Source organism: Pomacea canaliculata, linkage group LG11 (assembly GCF_003073045.1).
Source record: "Pomacea canaliculata isolate SZHN2017 linkage group LG11, ASM307304v1, whole genome shotgun sequence".
Lineage (NCBI taxonomy): Eukaryota > Metazoa > Mollusca > Gastropoda > Architaenioglossa > Ampullariidae > Pomacea > Pomacea canaliculata.
In genome coordinates, this window is record NC_037600.1 from 1150526 (window position 1) to 1170252 (window position 19727).

At 44.7% G+C, this 19727-nt stretch overlaps 1 protein-coding gene across 3 annotated transcripts in view; it reads left to right on the forward strand.

Annotated features, from left to right (window-relative positions):
* Positions 1–9927: 9927 nt before the first annotated feature.
* Positions 9928–19727, forward strand: part of LOC112575820 (tenascin-like) — a 35394-nt gene continuing 25594 nt past the window's right edge. For all 3 annotated transcript variants that reach the window (XM_025257856.1, XM_025257858.1, XM_025257857.1), the window contains exon 1: positions 9928–10664. The gene's annotated coding sequence lies outside the window, so the exon portion shown is untranslated. The remainder of the gene's footprint in view (positions 10665–19727) is intronic.

Below are 19727 nucleotides of genomic sequence, written 5' to 3' on the forward strand. Positions count from 1 at the left end.
TCAGCAGGTAGCAGCTAATTACACGGAAATGCAATGTTTCTTCTCAAAACGATTTGTCTCCAGGTACTCAGTGTAGTTTCTACAGGTTGCTGCCACAGGTGGAGCAGGTGAGGCCAAGTCTTGCGAGCGTGGACCAGGGTAGACTGGTTGCTGTGATCCAGTGACAACATGTGATACCCAAAGATGAGGATCGGGGTAAACCGGGCAAGTATCACAAGTGGCAGGATGTCTACTTCTGCTTTTGTCAGCTGAACCTAAATCAACAAAAAATAATTTGCTTATTTAAGTTTTATAAATATGAAACTGCTATGTACACATTAATGATAACTAGCCAACTATAGCAGGCATCATTAAATGTCATTCTCCAACAACGGGAAGGGAAACACCCCAGAGTTAGAAAAAAACACCTGCAGAGTTAGAATCATGGTGTATTATCGCCAGTCCACATAGGTGTTAATACATTTGTAGCGAGAGGTGTGGTTCAAGTCTACAACAGCGAGCAAAATACAGTAAAAGGAGAAAAAGCTATATCTGAAATAGTATGGCAGGTGTAGGACATTATGCATTTGATAATATTCAAAAGAAGCTAAACAGATACAAAAGAGGTGATGTTGCTTTAAAGGCTACTTGTACACTATGGACACTCACACACAGTTGACACCCACAGCCATGTCTGGATACATGCACGTGTCCACATACACTCATCCTCAGTGTGACAATGAGCCTTCAGGTGTGACATACCTGGGAAAGGTAACCTGCCAACACGTGACCAACCATTTCGTCACAGCTCCATCCTTCAGGAGTTTTGAGTATCATGTAAGCCATTGCTATAGCAACCTCAAGGACATACAAAGATTGTGTTGAGTCGCCAAAGTCCAGCAGGCCGCACACGTGTGTTTGTGATGGCAAGTCTGGTGTTGTGTGGACTAGTATGTTGTGGTCATTGAAATCGCTGTGAATTATCTCTGTCAGACCATGAATACAACTCGTACAACAGTTGTTACCAACGTTCACTCGCTCGCAGTATTATAAAGGCAGAGAAACTTTGAGAAAACAGAAGTCGAAGCCTTAATGATGGTCTTCATCTGGGTTAGGCGACCTTGTTCTCATCCTGCCTGTCTTCAGCCCCAAGTTTTTCTGTCAACCTGCTCGTCACCTTCCGTACAACAGTGGCAGGGAATATCCACTGAAGTATCATTTCTAGACATCAGACAGTGATATTTCTCTGTTGTGTGGACGGCAACACTCGTCAACACTTCAGCATTAACCTTGTAGTAGACATGGTAATCTTTAAAAGTACAGTTCTGTCATATTGAAGGTGTATTGTTCACACACACACACACACATCACACACACACTACACACACACTACACACACACAGACACACACACACTACACACACACACTACACACACTACACACACACTACACACACACAGACACACACACACTACACACACTACACACACACATCACACACACACTACACACACTACACACACACAGAACTATTCAGAGCAGTCCATAAATCAAGGTGTCATATGATCCATGTAAGACACTTCACATTGCTGGAATATAATTTCTAGTTGTTTCCCCACCGCGACTGGCTGAGATGATGTGGCTACTAGTCCATCGCTTGCACTAGGACTTGTCAACTGCAGGACATTTTACAGACCAAAACGAATGACAATGTTTGAATGTATTAAACCATCTGTCTCGAGCTACAACACTACAGCAAAGTAGGGTTAATATGGACACCAAAAACATTATTGGGGCAATGTGGGTTAAGTGCGAGGTTTCCTTGGAATCTTGTGGGCAATGCATGATCGGCCCAAGATTGGCCTATAGTTATATAGACTAGTCCAATATTGGGATAAGATGGGCGATACATTGGTGCCAAGATTCGACCAAGACTTAGCCAAGTTTGGGCTAAAATGGATGAATGGGATTTGGATGAACTAAACTCTCCTAAAACAAGATAAAGTTCTCGACTAATAAGCATTGTAATTAACTTTTGGTTACAGTTGTACGCCAGGGGTTTAACTAATTAACTAAGACATCATAACTGCGGCCTGTTTGACTTGTTGACGGTTACAGGAAAGTGCTCATGACTCATAGTCGATCTGTAAGGTCGTAGCACAAACCCGCGTACATCCGGGTGCTCGCTGTAACCGCAGTGTCACACAACCAAAAACGTAAGCTGTGTAGCTATTGGTCACAGACGAACAGGACTCCGTCCCCTCATCGCGACGGTTCAACATGATCAGCACCCCTCCCTCCCTGGACCAATCAGAAAACATCCGGGCGACAGCCTGACGTCATTAACCTGCAGACCACGTGGTGGTCAAGGCCAGGCGACATCGTCCAAGCAAAACATAAAGGTACATGTGACAAGGCTACCCTCCCTGCACCGAAGGGAGGGTGGAGTGTAGAGCATGGAGACGGGGGAACAAGGAGGTGCCAACGGTATGTGTCGACAGAGGGCGCTTTACGTCAACGGAAAGTACAAAGTATTCCATGTTATCTACTTGTCTACCCGTCCGTCCTTCATGCATACATTGCACTCAAACCTACTGACGGGTCTACCTACTCATCTACCATACATACATATGCACGTGTACATGTACACACAGCGCATTCACACACACACACACACACACACACCACACACACACACACACACACACACATTCACACACACACACACACACACACACACACACACACACACACACACACACACACACACACACACACACACACACATTCAACACACAGCAAATGGAAGTGTTGTGTGACAAAATGAATGCTTGAGACGATTATTAAGAGATGAATGTTGAATGCAGCCGTGGAGGAATAAGAAAGGTGAGAGCATCTCTCCATCAACAGAAGCAGGACACTGTGGACACACAGACAAGATCGTTTCCTGCAGGACTAGCGGCTGCCTTCACCTTTGAACTTTGACCACATACATGGAATGTAGATGCTAATTGCTTCTTAGGGGCCAACATGTGATTGAAGGTCTTCATTACCCACCACCTGACTTTTTACAGTAACACTTGTTAATGAAATTATAGCAAGTGTATTTTGTATAATGTCAGATAATGTTGTCCAGCACAACCACCAACTGGTTCCATTGTCATCATCCCCAGCACAACATGTCTGGTGGACATTATTTTTATAGAATGTGGGAAGTGATTCATGTACAACATGGACTACAGTCATGGACTACATATGTAGAAGAACTATTTAAAATATAATAATAGTAATACAACATTTGTAAAGCTCACACTCACACTCGTCACGAGTATGCTACAAGCGGCTAACAACAAGAATGAGACATGGACAGGAAAACAAACGAATGATATGTGAACATTGAAAGAATAAATAACATCACTAATACGGAATATAAACAAAGACAGAAAACACAAAGAGGAAGCCAATCATATGTCCGTTACTTGTCGGCCATTAAAGCCTCATAACAGTGCACTCAGCACAAACCGTTTATCGAAGCACGACTACTGAACACAGTCCACTTACAGCAGCTACACCGCTCCTTCACTCTCTCCCTTCCTCCTTCTTTGTCTCTTGATTAGTCTATCCTGCCGATAGTGTTAGTGCTACTTCCTCTCCCTCATCACTGACCGTCTTTGTCTTCTGTTGTGTACTTCATGTCACCTCGCTCGTGTTTGTGCTGAGTCTTTATACACCTGTGATGATGATGATGATGATGATGATGATGATGATGATGATGATGATGATGATGATGATGATGATGATGATGATGATGATGATGATGATGATGATCACGATTATTAGTATTATTATTCGGTCCTTGAGAGCATAGATGTCTCGTGTGTGTCCGTACGTTCAGGGTGTAAAGTGCGCGGATGTGTGCGTGTGTGTGATCGCTTGCACGTGTCCGGGGAGAGTGTAGACGTGCCGCATGTCACGTGACTTGACCTGTAATAATACATACAGACAGAAGTGTTGACAACATCAAACACAAATATCAATCTCGAGTGAGTCATCACACTAGAGGCAGAGACCTTGATGTCTCGCAGGCACTCGTGGACCTCTTGCTATGTCCATGAGGCTCTAGTCACATGAACCAACCACAGAGCCACACGTGCGTCACGTGATTTATGCAGTCACCCTTTCAAAACGATTTGTAGTTTGGGCTACAGTCAAAAGCTAAAAATAATGCTGGCAGTTAATCAAACTGGAATTGTTTTCCTTTTAGGGTATGACAGGTTAGGCACAGACTATCTCCCTAAAAGGTCTGACATCTATCGTGGACTCCCCTCCCCCTGTGGGTTCAAGCAGGTGGGACAATGGAGAACAGGTTTTCTGAGGCTTGTATGAGACAAAACTATTGGTTCTTCCGGATTTAAATTAAAAAGGCTATCAAAGCCAAAATCAACTAAATTTTTTCCCTGTCACCTGTCAGCGTGCGGCAAACAGGAATCCGGGAGAAGGGGGAAGGACGGGGAGAAGGGGGAACCTTGTCACCTTGAAATGTGATGATCTAGCGAGCAGGACCGGCCATCTACAATTGTAAAGTGCAGAGAAGGGGGGAAGAAAGCAACGTGGAATCCACCGACTTTGCGGCCTCCCGCTTTGTACTGGTCCTGCCACCTGACGACAGGCTAGGTCTTTGTAGAAGAGGGAGAAAATAGAAGGAGAAAGAGTCATATCAATATTCAGTAACAGAACTTTTCTCTACAATTCCTAGAAGGACCTGTCACTTCGCGGCAAGTCACGTGCAAGCTCTCATTGTTGCGCTCTATTCACATTTAAAGTTGGTAGCTGATACTACCATCCTAGTCTGCATTTTCCAGGTTAAAAAGTCAATGATATAAGGCTACCATATGAACTTGCAAGTTAGTAAATGCCTGAGAAACTATGTCATGTATATAATATAATAATATGTAGTCTGTCACCGCATACTCCGTATAGTGGTTAGGGTTAGTAATATTATGTATATAGTATTGTAATAATATTATAATGGGTTAGGGTTAGGATTAGGGTTAGTAATATTATGTATATAGTATTATAATAATATTATAATGGGTTAGGGTTAGGGTTAGTAATATTATGTATATAGTATTGTAATAATATTATAATGGGTTAGAGTTAGGGTAAGTAATATTATGTATATAGTATTCAAATAATATTATAATGGGTTAGGGTTAGGGTTAGTAATATTATGTATATAGTATTGTAATAATATTATAATGGGTTAGAGTTAGGGTTAGTAATATTATGTATATAGTATTGTAATAATATTATAATGGGTTAGAGTTAGGGTTAGTAATATTATGTATATAGTATTGTAATAATATTATAATGGGTTAGGGTTAGTAATATTTTGTATATACAGTGGAACCTCGGTTAGCGAATATTTCGGATAACGAACTAAAATTTCGTTAAAAATGTGTCTCGGATAGCGAACACCACGTGACCGACCAGCACGTTATCATTCGCGCTCGCGACCGACACAGTTACGATCCTTATTGTGGGCATCTTTCTTACTTAGTGATTAGTGTGATTTAGTTTAATAAGATAATCCTCAATCACGGCTGCAAAGAAGATTAAGAGCAATGACTAGCAGTGATTAGTAGTGAGGTAGTGACAGTGCGACAGTGCGATAGGCAATAGCAGCCTAAAGATGTTCAATGATAATGTGATGTCGTGTAACCCAAGTTTTACAAAAAGACAGAAGCAACAGACACTGCACAAGTTCTTTCCTTCAACCTCAAACCAGAGAAAAGGGAAGTCACCCCCGATGTTACGTGTACATGGAGGGGGAATCCAAACAGTCATTCCACTCCTTCCTCCCCACACCTCTATCCACCCGCGCCGTCAAAACAAGTTTTCTGATGTTTAAATGCTTTCGTTAATGTTTTAATGTTTATTTAACTCCATTTATGTTGTATTATAACTGTTATCACTGTTGTCATTAAAACAAATACCTTTATAGCCTGTAACTTTCAAATATTAGCGAGTCAACAGGGGCTGAGAACCAATCAAATCTATTTCCTTTATTTCTTATGGGAAAAATTGTTTCGGATAACGAAGAACTTTCCAGAACGGACTGTGTTCGTTAACCGAGGTTGCACTGTAGTATTATAATAATATTATAATGTGTAGTCTGTAACCGCATACTCAGTATTCAATGATCTACACTAACAAGGGATTTAACTCTCAGTAAATGTTAACAATAAATGTGAAATTTGTATTGATGAACCATGTATTGATGTTTGTGACAACTATTGGTTAGGGGAGACAATCACAAGCTGCGACGTACAAAGGGACGTGAAGATGTAGGGGAGACAATACAGATGTCATCATCTGAGTCATCATCAGCACGGTCCATGCAGACGACGACTTTATTTCCAGACCACGAGCAGCCCGTCCATTCGTCACCCACACCACGTGACAGCGGACTGTGGCCACGTCCTCGATGACGTCCCCCTTCATCACCCGCACTGGGATACCCGATCCTTCAGCGCCCTCACATACCCGAGTTGTCACCGACGTACCCCCCACACACCATCAACACGTCTCGCAGGCAGGTGGGGGGAGGGGTGGTTATTGTGCCGCCGACGGTTAGGTGGACGGTTGTTGTTGTCGTCGTGACATCGTCTGTTGGCATTGAAAGCGAAATCTCAAAAATTGAGCGTACGCACTGACAAACACAAGGATTAAAACAATGACGACACATCGTTGTAATTAAAAGTTACAGACACACGTGACTAACACACTATCTTCTTCACAAGACTGTTTCTAACGTGTTTATTTATCACACAGGTAGTCTCACACACGTTGCCCCGGATACAAGTGACGTCACGACACATCACGACCGTTACACTACGTCACGCTCCAACAGTTTCCAGGATAACAACAAAACGTCGTGTTGCATGAAGCGAACACAAGAATACAATTGCTTCACTCGATGGTGCTGTTCATTTTCTTTCTTTCACGGGAAACAAAGTTCGGACGTAGAAATTCAGGGGCAGTAACTCCCCAGTTTATTACATTGTGAAATTGCCTCCCCTGCATGAACTGGAAGAGGTGACAGTGTTTTTCCCTCTCTCCTCTATCATACATATCAAGACATAAGAAGGTGCATGTAGAGAAAGTATCAATATGTTTGGCTATTTTCATTGTACAGAGAAGGAGAAAAAAAAATCATAAACAGACAAATGTCCTCCATAAACACACACACACACACACAAACACACACAAACACACACACAAGTACTTCATGCATGGGAGCGTCGTGTGTTTGGATCATGTGTATGTAGTGTATGTAGTGTATGTGTGTGTTTAGTCATTGAGTGTGTATCATCACTCAGCGGTCTGGACAATGTACAAAGGCATAATGTGGGAAAAATTGATTAGCCATGGCATAGGCGGGAAAGTGTTAAACATAATAAAAGATATTTACCATAAGGCAAAGTCCTGTGTTAAAAGACAGTATGGACTGTCTTCTTTCTTCACCTGTAATGTTGGAGTGCGGCAGGGAGAAAACCTGTCGCCTGTACTTTTCTCGCTGTTTTTAAACGACTTAAAAGAATTTCTTTCTCAGTATGTGGATGGACTGGTATTACCTCACACCCTAGCTAATGAACATGATCTTTGCAATGCTGGTCATTATCTGTATTTATTCCTGCTTTTGTATGCTGATGATACTGTTATACTTGCTGAAACTGCCAGCGATATGCAGAAAGCATTAGATGCTTTAAATGTTTACTGCAAACAATATGGCCTTCAACTAAATACTGAAAAAACACAAACTATGATATTCTCACGTGGAAAGGTTAGAAAAGTTCCACATCTTTCCTTCAATGGAAAAACAATTGAAGTGGTATGGGAGTATAAGTACCTAGGAACAGTTTTTAATTATAACAATAAATTTAATAAAGCTATAAAATTACAGTGTGTACTGGCAAACAAAGCTATGTTTTCATTGATTAAGAAATGTAGAAAACTAGACTTGCCTTTAGACACTCAAATTAACCTATTTGACAGCTGTATAAAACCTATCTTGTTGTATGGAAGTGAAATTTTGGCTTTTGAATCTCTTGATATGTGTGATAGGATGCAACTGAGATTTTTGAAAATGTTATTAAATGTGACAACTAGCACGCCAACATGTATGGTGTTGGGTGAGCTGGGCACTTTTCCTGTGTCAATTTTTGCAAAATGTAGGTTACTGTGTTTTTGGTATAGATTATACATGGAACATAACTCTGGAACCCCTAAACTATCTGTTCTCTTGTTTCATCTGTGCAATTCTCTAGCTGATAGCCCACTATGTAAACCTTCCTGGGTTAGCTATGTATGTTCACTATTGGATTCCTTAGGTCTTTCCACTTTTTGGAAATTTGGCTGTAGTTTTTCTCCCTGTAATTTTAAAAACATTGTAATGCAACGTCTAAAGGATCAATTTATTCAAAAATGGAAACAAGAAATATATACAAATGAGATTTGCACCGCTTACCGCATGTTTAAAGAATATTTCAGTTTTGAGAACTATTTAATAGACCTGCCACCAGCTCTTACATCAAACTTAATAAAATTTAGATAAAGCTGTCATAAATTCCTTATTCAGCAATTAAGATATAGCGGTATACCGAGATATTTAAGAACATGGCCATTGTGCAATCTAGATGAGGTAGGCGATGAATTTCATTATTTGTTTGTGTGTACCCACCATTTTTAACTGCCTCACGGAAAGCGCTACTTCCGGTATATTTTTTATATCATCTAAATGAATTTAAATTTCACCAGCTAATGAATGTTAAATCCAAGCGTATACTTATTAACTTAAGCAAATTTATCCAAAAGGTATTTTCATTGCTTAAATAATCTCTATATATATTTATATACACACATAGTTAGTGCCATGCATCTATTTACATATATTTGCTATATTGTCACCACCTGTTGTGAGCTTGTTACTGAGATAAAATTGTCATTGTGTTTTTTATAACTGTGATGTTATGGCTAAAAATGCCCCCGGGCTTATAGCCATTAAATAAAATGTTCAAAATGTTCAAATGTTCAAATGGAGAAGACGATGCAATACATACAGTATGTGAGTGAATTCTTGTCACGCTGCCCAGTGCACTTTGACCTCACGTGGTGGTCTGATGTTGTCGGTGCTGTTGTCTCTTGACACCTGGCTAGCTGCCTGACCTCAAAGACCTGGTGACAATGACAAGTCATGTATGTGTGTGGTATGTGAGTGAATTCTTGTCTCGCTGCCAATGCACGTGGTGGTGGGATGTCGGTGCTGTTAACTTGTCTCTTGACACCTGGCTGGCTGCCTGACCTCAAAGACTTGTTGACAGACAAATCATGCATCTGTGTGGTATGTGAGAGAATTCTTGTCTCGCTGCCAATGCACGTGGTGGTGGGATGTCGGTCCTGTTGTCTGTTGACACCTTGCTCGCTGCCTGACCTCAAAGACTTGTTGACAGACAGGTCATGCACCTGTACATGTACCAGCAAGTTGATTTTAAAAATGACAAATGAAGTATTTATGTAATGTTTGGTGTGAACGAACGAATGAATATTAATTGAACGTCCAAAAAAGTATGTTGTCCTGTATGTTCATTATTTGAACATGGCTCCTCTTGTGATAACAATAAATAAAGAGAGTAAATAAGATGTGTACACAAGCAATGTCTGTAAATGTCTAATCACATGTCATACTAACTGTCGTACAGTTTGTGTTTCACACCTGAGATACCTGGCTACACAACAACACCATAATCATTGTGTAAACTACAGAAGTAAGGATGAGTTTCATGAGATGTTCTCTGTCCTCACCCACAGCTTGCTGCCAGAGCTCTGTGTCTCAGACACTTGGACACCATTGTCATATCCTGACTGTACCCTGTCTGTGTGTCTTTGTGTGTTTGTGTGTTTGTGTGAGAGAGAGAGAGAAACTGAGGGAGGAAATGTGTTTTTATACATTTGTGTGCGTGCTTCTCTATATATGTGTGTCTGTGTGTCCGTACCTTGCGTGTTGCTGGGATGTAAGACGTGTATTCAAGCTCATGTTTGTGTGTCTGTGTCAAGGCTTCATGATGTGTGTGTTTGTGTGTTTGTGTGTTTGTTTGTGTGATTTAGTCGTCAGTACGTGGAGAACGGAATTCACTCCGGTATTTTCTGTTGGCAGGTTGCCAGTCCATTGCGTTCTCCGGTGATGAGGTTCTCACTGTCGTCCACGTCTGTTGACACCTGACCCGCTGCCTGACCTCACTGACCTGTTCACACGTGAGCTTCATGGACTGGAGCCTCCTGTACTTCATGTATGTGTGGGGGAGGAGCTTGGATACTCATGCATCGTGAGAGCATCGCTGCCTTCATTCCTGTACTTGATGTATGTATGGAGGAGGAGCTTGCATCCTGATGTTGTGAGCATCGCTGCTGTCGTTCCTGTACTTCATGTATGTGTGGGGGAGGGGCTTGCATCCTCATGCATCGTGAGAGCATCGCTGCTGTCGTTGGTTCTTCACTCGCTCCTGGTATATCTCCCTCTCCACACGTGCAGACTACCAGCAGTTGTCAACCTCTCCTCGTCTCAGACGCTGCTTTCCTCGGGATATACTGCCACTAACAGCTTTCTCACAACGATCATCTCCGGGTGAGTTACTTTAATCATGATGTGTTTGATCTGCGGTTAATTATTGTACTCACATTGTTTTGATGTAAATGTCAGTTATTTTAGTAACTGTCTCTCGATCTCAAGGTGAATTTACTTAGTCCGCAGGTTTTATGTGAAGAGGATTTATATTAGAGACTATCGTCGACCTGAAGACATTTTTGTCATTTGATGTTTGACCTATGGATGAGATATTTAACTCACTGTGTGTTTAAAGTAAAGTAAGTTATTTCTGTCATCAAGCTTCTCCAATATTAAGTTCGTTTAGTACATGTACACGGCATATCCCCGTCAAAGGTCGTCTGTTACCTGAGCAAATGGAAATAGTTACAAGAGGTCGCCAGCAAGTCATCCACACCTGAAACCTCATGTAGACTGTCAGGTGTGGAGATGGCAACTGTTACTACTTATTGATGCAGTTGGAGATGCTCATCCTGCTGTAAAGACAAACGTCGCAGCCACCCGACCTTGTCAAGCACGCTGACATGGAGGTCTTTGTGCCTACTTGACTATTTATTAATTTACTGTTTTTGTCCAAACTTGCCTCTCTGTCCTCTGTGTACTTGACACGAGTGTCGTGGCCAGTTAGCACCAGTCACCAATACAGGGAGAAGCAGCTTTACTGGGTTCAGGTCTCGTCTCGGGGTCGCGGCTCTTTTTCTGCATGTGTCGTTAGTTTTGCCGTCACGTGGTCTTAGCTGCTGCCTCGGCGTAAACCGCTTTGCCCTCTCACACCTGACAACATCGATGACAGGTAGAAACTGTCGAGCGACGCTTGGTGAGATACCAAAACATTCCAGATCATCAAGAGTCACGTGATCTACATGCTCTGAATATTTTCCTCATTTTCATGCCGCAGTCAGCAGCTGTTGACAAGGGAGATAAGAGGTTGTTAGTAGGACAATCAGCGTCACGTGACAAGAATCCTTTGTCCAACATCACCACTGTGCTATATTGTTTGTTGTGATATACATTGGGCGTTTACCTGATGATCTGACCCCACCTGGCTGTAGGGTCATGGTCATTGGAGATGTCAGCCACTGTGCATCAACCATTTAGTTTGTCATCGTCTATCTACACACAGAGCTCGGGTCAGTTCCAGGATAATCTGTAATAAATATTAATAAATACACTTGATTGAAGAGCTCTCTGCTTCTTTCTTGCTCGTGTGTGACGGGCTTTGTGGACTCTACCTGTTGGACTGAGCTGCAGAAAGATAAAATTATTTCTTTTCTGTATTTGTTTTTATTCAACATTAGTATTGTTGTTTATTATTTACTAGTTCATATGCTGTCCATGTTTCCTTCTTGTTCTTAAGCACTCAGAGCATGGTCCTTAGGAGTGTTCGAACTATTCAGTGACTAGTTGTGATAATAGTTTGGAGTATTTTTGTGATTTCCACACCCACTGGAAGCTCGTCTGTGTTGAAAGAAGGAAGGCGACAGGTCGTTAGGGCGGTTGGTGATGATGTAGGAATCCACCAGCAGCAGGAGGCAGCAGCAGTCTTCTCGTTGTTGCTGGGATACAGTGTAATCTTAGATTGCAAAGAAACAAAACCAATAGAGATGGAGAGAAAACATAAGAGAATATACAAAACCAAAGAGGCACAAGAAGGCCTCTTCCTCTCTTTATTATTCTTCACAAGATGATCTCCCCTCTAGTCGTTACAACGGTCACGAGCAGACAGTGCGTTGTCTGACGTGCACACGCACGGCATCACGGGAAGATGACAGCAGCGACCTGACGTCTGATGAAATCATCGGTTATGTCAGACGCCATCTTAGCTCTCTCCTGACAGTTTCTAGATGAAATTAGCCTTATAACTATGTCTTGATATCTTTGTGATTTTCTTCTCAGCATCTGTAACCAACACGTCAAATGGCTACGTAGAGTGGCTGTCGTACCAGAAATAACAGAGATTGAATTCCACACTGAAGTTTTCTTTAATTCAGTATCTTTTTTCTCAGCAGCTGGCCTAACTTCTCTCTCTCTCTCCAATTCACAAAGAGGTCCCACACCACTGTCAGCCCTGCTATTTATTCTCCCTCCCCTCGAACATTCTAGCACAGACATTCTATTTCGTCGCAATAAAGACATTTTGAACATCGCTACATTGTTGAACATCATTTCCTCCCTCGCGCAAAGACATTCTACCTTTTACATTGCTGCCGTGCTGAACATTCTGGAATATAGATGCCAATCTACAACCCAAAGACATTATACTTCGTACACTACTAGTGCTACACTTACCGGGCGAAAGAAAAAAAAATGTTTCCTTTCGATTTCCATTCGAAAGAACAGAAACATCGACCTAACACCAAATAAGATTTCCCATTGAACAAGTCTGCAACATTATATACATCAAAGTTTCGTTAACATAACAAGTATTACACCTCCATGTACATCAATTCCATACAAATTTTCAGAACTACCCTTAAAGGTGTCTGTCAAAATAAAGTTATTAAAGAAAAGGATCAACCGATCACACATCAGTTTCCATTACAGGTAAGCTAAACCACCTCTCCAACACCTCCATTACTTCATTTATGGCCAACCATACAGACTGCATCACCTGGTGGGGAGCTTTCTGACTAGAAGCTAAAAGACTTGCCATCTCCTGTCGGACACCATGCAACCTCGCCCTGTCCGACTGATTTCCATTCGCACATCGGTGCATTAAGTTCAGTCTGTCCACCGGTCGGCGGATTCTGTCAGAGCGGCGTAGAGGTTGCTGCTCTTCACTGTCGCTCTCTGTTGTCTCCTCTCTTTCATCTTCCTGCTCTACTCCCTCCTGTCGGTTTTCTGTAGGTATCGCTGCTGGGATAAACTCTGGTGCCTCTGGCTTCAACTCAAAACCCACTTCGATGTCTGGAACTTGCACCAGTTCGTCATCTTCATCATTTCCATCATCGTGAGGTGTGACTGCTGCTTCGTTTGCACGTTGCCTGGGATTGTTGTTTCTGGTGGTTCTTTCCTGGACCAAGGGTGGTGCCCAGCCTAATGCACCCACTGGGAGTAATAGATTCCGATGAAGTGTCCGTTTTGGTCCAGAGCCATCCTCTCGTTGGACCACATACACCGGTATATCGTTCAGTTTGTCCAGTACGACAAAAACTCCTTCCTCCCAGCGATCATCCACTTTGGATGTAATTCGTGGCCCCATGTTTCTGACCAGGACTCTGTCTCCCACTTCTAAAGTAGCTGCCAAAGCTCCTGCATCATACCTTATCTTGTTCTTCAGTGAGGCCTTTTCCATTTGCTCTGTGGCCATTCTGTATGCACTACGGAGGCTTTCTGTCAGGTCCTGCACATACTGCCTGCAACTCTTCCCTTGTCGCTTCCCTATGTCCAGGCCAAATGCCAGGTCGACTGGCAGTCTTGGGTGCCGTCCGTAGAAGAGGTAGGAGGGTGAGAATCCCGTGCTGCTGTGTATGCACGAGTTGTAGGCGTGCACTACAGACTTCAGGTGTTTCCTCCAGTCTTTCTTCTGTTCAGTCTCTAAAGTTCGCAGCATACCGATCAGCGTTCTATTCCACCTTTCCACAGGGTTTCCGCAGGGGTGATAGGGTGTGGTCCTGCATTTCTGGATTCCGGCCAGGCTGCACAGTTCTTGGATGAGTTTTGACTCAAAGTCCCGACCTTGATCAGACAGAATTCTGCCGGGGAATCCATAAGTCATGAAGAAGTCGTTCCACAGAGCCCTGGCTGTCGTTCTTGCTGTTTGGTCTTTCGTCAGTACTGCTTGCGCGAACTTCGTAAAATGGTCCATAATGACCAGTATGTTCTGCTTTTCACCTTTGACCTCAATGGTGAGAAAATCTATGGTCAGCAGTTCCAGTGGGTGTGATGTCACGATGGTTGACATGGGTGCTTTCTGCGCATGCGTCCCACTGCGAACGCACCGTTCGCAGCTCTGGATTTTCCGCTTGAGATCAGCCGCCATGAACGGCCAGAAAAAACGCATTCGTGCGTGTCGTATGGCATCGTCAAAGTGGGTGTGGTAGAGCTCATCGTGCACACCTCTCATCGCCTCTTGTCGCATGGAGCGGGGTACCACCAGCTGCACCCGGGTTGATGTGGCGTCAGACACACGCCGGTAGAGCACACCATGTTCTAGCATCAGGCTCTTCCTCTCCCTGGCGTATATCCTGGTCTCTGGCCCCGTCACTGTCAGGTCGGTTCCTTCTTTGAGCGCTTGGCAGACAGCGGCTATGTGAGGGTCTTGCTGCTGTAACCTCCGCCAGTCGTCGACTGTCAGGGTGGTGAAGTCTTGCTCCCCGCCCTCCGGCTCTAAGATGCCGTCTGGAATCATGTTTGGGTCCCTTACGACAGCTTCGACGGCTGGGGTGAAGTTGTCAGTGACGTCATTGTCACGTGACATGGGCGTGGTGTGCCGGGCTGTCTGCTGGATGGAATGTACTGGCCTTCCTGCACTTTTAGCTGTCAGTATGCTCACAACTGCGCTTCGATTTACGACTTGTGGATTGTCGTCTTGAAGTTTCCTCGCTTTCTCCAGGAGGAACCCAACTTTCTCTAAGGTGTCCCTGTATTCTTCATCTGCTTCTGGCGGGTCCTGCGGTCGCCTTGACAACCCGTCCGCATCTGTGTGTGTCGAGCCCTGTTTGTACACGAGGTCGAAGTCGTACAGTGACAGGGATGACAACCATCTGTGGCTAACTGCGTCTAACTTTGCATTCTTCAGCACATGGCAAAGCGGGTTGTTGTCGGTAACCACGGTGACGCGGGAGCCCAAGATGTAGTCGTGAAACTTCTCTGTCATGGCCCATTTCAGAGCGAGAAATTCTCGCTTGTGTGCGGGGTAGTTCACTTCTGTCTTGTTGAGCCCTCTGCTGGCGTATGCAATTATCTTGAGTTCGCCTTGTTGATGTTGGTACAGCACGGCTCCCAGGCCAGTGCCACTGGCATCACAATGCAGGATGAAGGGCTGGGAGTGGTCAGCAATGCCAGCCAGTGCGCAGCTCTGGTCAGCGATCAGTCGCTTTGACCAGGGACTCAAACGCACTTTGTTCTCGCTCTCCCCACAGGTGAGATATGTCTGACGACAGATTGAGTGCACCCGCCTTCTTAGCTGTTTTCTTGAGCTTGTGGGGTACATATCCAACAGTAAGGTCGTTCAGAGGCTTGGCAATTTGCGCGAACTGGGGAACCCAGCGCCTGTAAAATCCTGCAAACCCCAAGAAAGCTTTAACATCTCGAACTGTTGTGGGGACAGGCCAACTGGTCAGAGCCTCGATTTTTTTCAGGGTCTGGCCTAATGCCTTCTGCGGAGATGAGGTATCCTAGGTGTCTGACCTCAGTGGTGGCAAAAATACATTTATCGGGGTCAAGTTTCAGTTTAAAACTACGCAACCTCTCCAGAGCTTTAATTGTTCTATCATCTAGCTGCTGGAGGTTAGTGCCATGTATTAAAATGTCATCGAGAAAAATTATCAACTCTGCCAAGTTCATGTCACTCAAGCAACAGTCCATCAAACGCTGAAAGGTCATGGGGGCGTTGACCAACAGGTCCGCTACCACACTTTTCCGTTTGACAGTAACGGGTGAATCAGTGGTGTTTAACAAAGTCACCCTAATCCGCGGAAGAGTGTTTGTCGACACCTTGCCACTCAGCACACACCGTCCGGTAACGCCTCCACTGTCGGCTCCTGGATCAGCACAGCGTCCTTGTTGATGTTTACACCGTGACACACAATCCCTCGGACATCGGTCACCGAGCGGGGTTGCAGTGTTGTGTCCGGTGTCAACAGTCGTACCGGGCACAGGCGTCCATTTGGTGCACCTGTCGCCTCCCTGTAGGCGTGAGCGATCATGCCACACAACGGTAGTCTTGTGGTGAAGTTCCGCCCCGCCATACGTTCACACTAGTAGGCTCTCAGGATGTTGGTGCCGGCTATCACTGGCAGACGTGACGAATACTCCGTGTCTGGACAGACAAGTAACACTGTGTCTACTTTACTGTCCACACCAACGACATCTTTAGGCAGCCACACCGACACACGCACAACACCAATATAGGGCACAGAATGACCGCCTGCTCCTATCACTTGCAGTGTAGAATCCAGGTTTTCCAGCTGTCGATGTCGCATATTTCTGCGGAAAAAAGACTCCGACACAATAGACACCTGCGAGCCGCTGTCTATCAAACAGCGTGACGTCACGCCGTCGATGCGGATGGGTGATTCGCAGCTCGGTCCCACCAACGCCTCGAGGTTTGTTTGGTCTGCGCCGGGTGAGTGTAATTCCGCGAGCACCACTCGACTGGTCAGCGTCACATGTCGTCTGGAAGAGGAGTTTCTCATCGCCACATGACCTCTTGACCCTGTGACACTGGCTGACACTACCGTGATATTTTCCGGTAACCATTCTTGTGAACGCGCGGTGATTGTAACAGGTGCGTTCAGAGTGTTTGTCAGGGTACCACATAGTTCCACAGTTTGCTGCGGAGGAATATCCAGCACTGCACTGTTTAACCGAACTGGCCGTAGTTCTAAAAGGCCTTGTTCGATGGTGTTGGCGGCGGTTGAAAGGAGATGATGTTGTTTTCTCACAGTCTCGGCTGGGATCTCACGGTCGCCCTCCGTGGTGTTGCCTTTCACTTCGGGGAGGCCCTGTTTTTTTCGCCACTTGCTTTCCTGTCTCCGCCGCTCTCTCTCTCTGCACCACCAGCGCTGCATTCGTCGGATTGTTGCACACACGATAAAAGTGCCCCTCCTTCCCGCACTTGAAACAGTACTTGCTTCTTCTCACCTTACGGACTGGTCTGTCCTGTTGTACGTGGGTGACACGCACCTCTGTACGGGCTTTGGTGCATCTCTCGCCCCTCTCACTTGATGAATCACATTTTGAAATTAAACTCTCAATCTGCCGCACATGGCAGTATAACTCTGGGAAGGTGGGTCTACCTTCCCCAGGAATTCCAAACTTATTCGAATCCACGGCGACCATCGGTTCGGAGATTCCCTTGGAGAAATATAATACAGCCTGCGGTTGCATTCCTCCTCCGTCAGGCCACCTAATGTTTTTAGCTCCGACATCTTTGTGGAGAGTTGCAGAAGGAATTGTGACAGGCACTGCCCTCTGGTCGGTCTTGTCTGACACAATTCGATATAGATGTCGTCTGCAGTTTGTAGCCATCCAAACAGCGCCTGCAAGTCTGCAACCAAGTCGCTGACGGCGCCATACTGTTTGTCTTTGGTGTGGACATGTGTCGCCCCCTTCAGACTTCGTCTCAGGAACCCGACCTTCTCCTCCATCAGCGCATCGTCTTGTACTTCCAGCGCTTGCACTCTCCACTGCTCGAAGGTGACTTCTTGGGGCGATGTAGGTGGAAGTCCTGTGAATGTTCTTAACTCCGGGAGAGGAGAGGGCGGTAGTAATTGCACTTGTATCGGTCTCGTTGCTTTGTTTCTCGCAATTTCAGACCGGAGCTCTTCCAACTGGCGGAGCAGTTTTTCAACGATGCTTTCTTCTCCTGCTGCTCCGGTGCTGTTTGTGTTGCAGTCAGCCATGGTGTTCTGCTGAGTGATTACAGTTTCTCTAGTACAACTAGTCCCCCATCGGGCGCCAGAAATGTAACCAACACGTCAAGTGGCTACGTACAGTGGGCTGTCGTACCAGAAATAACACAGAGATTGAATTCCACACTGAAGTTTTCTTTAATTCAGTATCTTTTTCTCAGCAGCTGGCCTAACTTCTCTCTCTCTCCAATTCACAAAGGTCCCACACCACTGTCAGCCCTGCTATTTATTCTCCCTACCCTCGAACATTCTAGCACAGACATTCTATTTCGTCGCAATAAAGACATTTTGAACATCGCTACATTGTTGAACATCATTTCCTCCCTCACACAAAGACATTTTATCTTTTACATTGCTGCCGTGCTGAACATTCTAGAATATAGATGCCAATCTACAACCCAAAGACATTATACTTCGTACACTACTAGAGTGCTACACATCTGCTTGTCATTCAAAAAATACCTGACACCATTTTTTCCCAATAATACTAATTATAGTTTGTCAACACCTAGTCTAATAACACATTTCACTGCACTGATTACAGGCTCCATTATTTTCTTGAATACTTTCTGTATAAGTTCATCACATACTTATCATTAATCTTACCCTTCCTTTTCTCTCTGTGGCCTGTCAGCCATGTTTGTGTTCATGGCCCCCCCCCCCCCCTGTCCGCAGTTTGGGCGAAAAGCCTTCACGAGCTGTAGTCACGTGGGTGTTGTTGGCGCTGGCCATTGGTTCCCGCCCCTGGGAGACAATGTAGCGAACCCCACAGCGTAGCGTCCCTTGGGGCATCTACCCGAGACGCTGAGAGGAGCGGGTGGTTGTGACAGGTGAGAGGAAGTCTGGGCAAGGAGTGACCACCAGGCTAGGGGTGGACTGTAAGGCGGGTACTGTGAGTGGACACAGCAGCCAGTGGACTAGGGTGGACTGTAAGGCGGGTACTGTGAGTGGACACAGCAGCCAGGTGTGACCACAGCAGCCAGTAGAAATCCGTGGGGCTGGTGAAGGTTCAGTAGCCGGGTGGCGACCACTAGGGTCTGTTGAGACAGGACAGGCTCCCGGGTTCTGTTAGTGTGAGCGGATGACCGCCGGACACTTTCACAAGCCACGTGGGTCAGTGCGTGATTCTTGGCGGCTTTACAATGTTTTCTTGTACAAAGGCCTTGATTTCTGTCTGTGACACTTGCTACATGCTTTTTATTATCCTCTATAATATACTCTGCATACGTGGTTGTGATAGCTCGGGTAGTAGTATTGCTTGTTGCACATTATTGTAGGCTTTCTGACAGTCTATCAATGCTACGTGTAGCTCCATATTCTGGGATAACTGGTTCTCTACTGCCGCATACAGTGTGAAAATATGATAAACCGACACAAACCTGCTTGTGTTTCTTTGTTCCTGTCAAGGCGTCCTTCCTCTCAGAAACAGACTTAAACTTAACAAATGCAGTTTCATGTACAAAATATTGACGGGTAAACAGGATCATACACTCTCTTTACTATTTTC